The sequence below is a fragment of the Ochotona curzoniae genome, unplaced genomic scaffold (assembly GCF_017591425.1).
Source record: "Ochotona curzoniae isolate NIBS_2020 unplaced genomic scaffold, NIBS_Ocur_1.0 scaffold_4506, whole genome shotgun sequence".
Lineage (NCBI taxonomy): Eukaryota > Metazoa > Chordata > Mammalia > Lagomorpha > Ochotonidae > Ochotona > Ochotona curzoniae.
The window spans coordinates 66,304,258-66,309,378 of NW_024467119.1; the positions used below are offsets into that span (position 1 = coordinate 66,304,258).

The following is a 5,121-nucleotide window of genomic DNA, read 5'->3' on the forward strand; positions in this document are numbered from 1 at the left end:
GATCTTATACATGCTGGCAGTTGCCATGACCCTTAGAATGTATGTGTTGGGACAGGGTCTCCATAGTTGCTGCTGCCTGTGCAGTGGTTGATATGCCCAGACAGCCAGCTCCATAGGGCCAGCAAGGGAGGTCTAGTCCCTGTCAGAGGATGCAAAGCAGCATAGGTTGGATCACTTTGCTTTACAACATACTCTTGGTCCTGGAAATACATTAAAGTGAACCTGGTAAGTCAAGAGACTTGGAAAGATTTTCCCAGATCTGGTGCAACAAAACCAATGACATCTCAGAACTATCAAAACCACACAAATAACACTTCAAAACACTCTTCCCCACATCGTGGTCTCTAAGGCATCATCAAAGAACCATACCCTATCCCTGGGTGCCAATATAGTTTGACAAGGAGTGTCCCTCCTTTTCCTTCTGTGGACATGGTGGGAAAAAATTAAAACATTTGTCCCACCGTCCTTCCTCACTATCTTAACCCTTCCCATCATAATCGGAGATCGAGAGGGGCATATTTTAACTATGAAAAGTTTAATTTAATGTTGAAATATATTGTGTTTTTTTTTACCAAGAGTTAACAATTCAACAAACATCAACATATTCAAAGAAGGGGAAAATGATCAGTGCACTGAACAAAAGGTCCGTTTTTCTGAAGTCACACTTCTGCAGAGTTTAGAGCACTCAAAAGTGTAAAAACATGTAAACAGAAAAATGAACTGCTGTCAGCCTTCTCTATCAGAATGTACACAGTGGCAAAAGCAAGAATTAGTAAGATTACAGATAGAAAACCCCGTAGACGTGTAATACATGTGGAAAAACACTTTGAAAGTTTCAGCAAGAGCTAAAGAATTCAAGCGAGCAGGAAGCATTGTATATCTGAATCAGGCGGTGTTCTTCAAATCTTTGTTCAAGATGCAATCTGTACTTGTTCTCCCGTTGAATAGGAAAAATGCAAACGAGCTCTGCTTTCAGGTTTTAATTTTGGAAACAAATAAATATTTAATTCATAACAAAAAAGTAATTTATTGTTGCAAGCCAGAATAAAGTGTTCTTTTCTTCTAAAAATTTATATCCCTTATGTTTTCCATAATTCTTAAATCCCAAATGCTTCCAAGAGATTTTCCTGTTAATTTCCCTGTTGACTAACATGTTATCCTAATCCATATCAATGACATTGGATTATTTCTATAAGTTCTTTAAATTGGCTTAGAGGGGAGCTGTAATTCTAGTACAAGGGATAAGACATAATTCAAATCTATATAAAAATGAAACTTTACAGAATAGTGTGCTATGGTCTGGGGGGATGGGGAGGGAGAGCAAGAAAAGCCAGTGGGAGATTCATCCACGTGCTTATTGTACCAAATTAGCCCCTGTGAGTATGTAGGCTGGAAATTCCCAAATTCATGATTAATCCAACTGGGAGTCAGAAAGATACAATCAGGCACTTGTTGATATCCCTTTCCACAAGTGCCCAGATAGGGGAAATTTATCTACTTTTTTTTAAGATTTATTCATTTTTATTGGAAAGTCAGATATACAGAGAGGAGGCTATTCCATTCGCTGCTCTGCTTCCCCAGGTAGTCACAAAGACCAGAACTGAGCCCATATGAAACCAAGAGCCAGGAGCCTCTTGTGGGTCTCCCATGCAGATGTAGGGTCCCAAGGCTTTAGGCAGACCTCAGGTGCTTTTCCAGGTCACAAGCAGGGAGCTAACTGGCAATTGGGGCTAACAGGATTTTTTTAGAACTGGCATCCATACAGGATCCAGGTGCATACGAGAAGAGGGCTTTAGCCACTAGAATACCATGCCAGGCCCAAGTCTTTCTTCTTAAGTAAAGTTCTACCATTTATGCTATTCAAGTCTTCAATGGAGCTGATAATGGCACACCACACATACTAGGAAGGGCAATGAGTTCTACTCATTTGACTCATTAAAACAGTTATTTCTTCTGAGATAACTTTATAGAAACAGGGCAGATAATGTTAATACAAATATCAGTGTATCCTATGACCCAATGCAATTGACATATAAAATAAAGTATCACAATGAATTTTTATGTTTTTTTCTTTTTTAAATATTGCTTATAATTTAAAGTGTTTGACACAACATTTTATATGTACATTTTATATGAAAGTGATTAATGAAACTAAGAAAATTGACCTATCTCTAAGCTAATACTTTTTTTAAACAAAAACATATTTGGTGAAATACATTAAAAATAGAAACCCTGCAGACTGTCATTTCTTGGGTTCTGTCATTTATATCTGCTAGCTCTTTTTCCACTTTTATTTTAAAAAAAGCTATATATATGTAAATATATAGATATAGATATACAATTTTTTTTGCTTTTCAATACCCAAGAAAAAGCATTGCCATTTAAACTGATTTCTATGTATGCCTCACTTTTCCATCTGTCCTTAAAAGCACCTCATCACTACCAGCTTGCATTACTTCCTCCCACTGAAAGTCTTTAATTAGATGCCCCACTGCTCTGTAATTACACAAACAGAGTTGAACTCCATCTCACAATTGGATTTAAACTAAAATATTCTCCAAATGTAAATGATAGGCAATGAAACATTTTCACTTACCTATAATTTGGGGGGGGTCATTTAAATATTTTAACATACATAATTTGAATATGCAATTCTTTTACTGATGTTGCGAATGCCAAATGGCTAAACACATCTGGTCAACACCACTATTATTTTCAGGGACACTGATATTCCTGTTAATATTTTCTTTTGCTATAATGCATTTTAGTGGAAATTTTCATTTCAAGGTCAAGAATGTAAATAACACCCCAAAATTTCAGACACAACCCCAGTGACACGAACCAGTGCCCACATGGGATACCGGCAAGTACAAAGTATGGACTTTAGCCAGTAGGTTACCACACCTGGACCTCAACAATCATTTTCAATGTAAGAAATAGGAAATTAGGTTTCTAATATTAAGGTTGGGTGGATGTTGATGTAATTTTTTTTAAAGATTTATTTTTATTATTTTTTTATTGGAAAGGCGGATATGCAGAGAGGAGAGACAGAGAGGAAGATCTTCCATCCAATGATTCACTCCCCAAGTGAGCACAACGGCCTTTGCTATGCTGATCTGAAGCCAGGAGCCTCTTCTGGGTCTCCCACGCGGGTGCAGGGTCCCAAAGCTTTGGGCCGTCCTCGACTGCTTTCCCGGGCCACAGGCAGGGAGTTGGAAGGGAAGTGGGGCTGCCGGGATAGAACTGGCACCCATATGGGATCCTGGGCGTGCAAGGCGAGGACCTTAACCACTTGCGCCACCGCGCCGGGCCCAATGTTGATGTAATTTTAAAAACCGATACTGATTTTCAATATCTAAAGCAACACTGAGACTCACATTATATGCCAATAATCAGTGAACTTTCAACACTGGGCATTCTTAACAGTGATCTAATACCCACCTCTGATCTAAGACAGATGATTAGAGAAGGAAGGCCAAAGCAGAGTGACAGCTCTGGCTGTCTAGTACCATTATGGAGAAATCTTTCCAAGTAGTAGAAGCTGGCACCTAAGTTGGATTTATTTCCAGGAAAGGGCAGACAATTTTAGCTTGCATCAGTGGATTTGGGCACATCTATGTATTCACAAACAACATATAAGCTATTCATTTCTTCCTCTGAATGTGTGTTTCAATCATGTGTTTTGTTTTACTTTCACAATGTAATGGTATCATGTTACCGTTACATGCATATGCTATACATAGGATAGCAAATTACTTTTTTTACTTTCTTATGTGTAATTGGATCAACGAGAGTCATAGTTTGAACAAAGGCAGAAAAATGAGAAGCATCTAGAGATACATTATTTTCAATATAGTAAAAGATAAGAATGTGTGAGCTTACATTTTGATGACCTTGGAAAAATGATGTGAATTTATCATGTTCCTGAAAATAATAAGGAACACCAAGTTATGGGAGAATGACAAAGGAAGATGGTTGTTGCTTCTTCACAAGATCTAGTCTACACTTTTTCTTTAAGCAATTTAGAGAATAGAAGCTGCATTTCTTTTATTTTCTCGGAAACAACCTTAGGCAAAACATTCACCAGTATTATACAAAAAAGTGATGGCATAAATTCTTTATGGCTTCCAAACAAGAAAATGCCTTGTTCTCCATTTTGTCTTTTTTTGTTTGTTTGTTTCTACATATATAATTCAAATGAGTTGCTGTGGAACAAGCTTTCACAAAACAACTGAGAAATCAAGATACACAACAGGAAGTAAGAGGTAAGGGCCAGCTTTTCCTGGCTTTTAAGAACTGCTTGAGAGACTTATAAAAATGTGAGATAATTGCTAAATGTAAGCATTTTTAAAAGTTTTATATATATACAATATATATGTTTAAGGTGAAAAATGCTTCCAGAGCCTATAGAACAATATCATGAAACAACAAAATAAATTTTTAAAAGGCACCATTTTTGTAATGTTTTAGCACATGTGAATGTTGTCTATGATCTTAAGATTCTATTGAGGGAAATGCCAGGCTGCTGCCTGTCTCTCCACTGTTCTGTATTTAGAGATGCCCCATTGAATGTAATTTGAAATAGAGTTGTTCAAATCACAGAATGCAGAAAATGTCACAAATAAGTTTGCATTGCTTTGTTGCTTGCTGTCTGCGATTAAAATAATAATGCAGAAAATGTTACTAACGCAGCTTAAACTTTGAAGTATATTACACTTGTAGCTTTACCATTGTGAATAGCAGAAGAAAATGAATATACAGCACTTTAGTATGTGCCACCCGGTTCAGCAAAGAAAATTATTCATACTATGTGCTCACTTCAGCAGCACATAAACTAAAACTGGAATGAGACAGAGAAGATCAGCATGGCCCCTGTGCAAAGAATGTTATTCGTGCCATGGAGCAATTCAAGCTGTAACATGCATCATCAATGTTTCCTTTTGCTCAGTCTTTCCTAATGTAAGTAAAATATAAAATATTATCAGTTACAATTGCACTTGAAGTGTTGGCCATCAAATATTTGTCAACATGCTACCCACCATAGGGGTTGATGGATGGGAAAGTTCCTGTGTATAACCAAGATACTTGGAGGAATATATAAAACCAAGTCTTCTGACAGTT

General features: G+C 37.0%; 1 non-coding gene across 1 annotated transcript; it reads left to right on the top strand.

The window, feature by feature from the left end:
* The first annotated feature begins 4,810 nt into the window (after positions 1–4,810).
* On the top strand, positions 4,811–4,918 carry LOC121147618. Its single transcript, XR_005882436.1, has one exon. It is a non-coding gene; the product is annotated as a U6 spliceosomal RNA (small nuclear RNA).
* Positions 4,919–5,121: the final 203 nt, after the last annotated feature.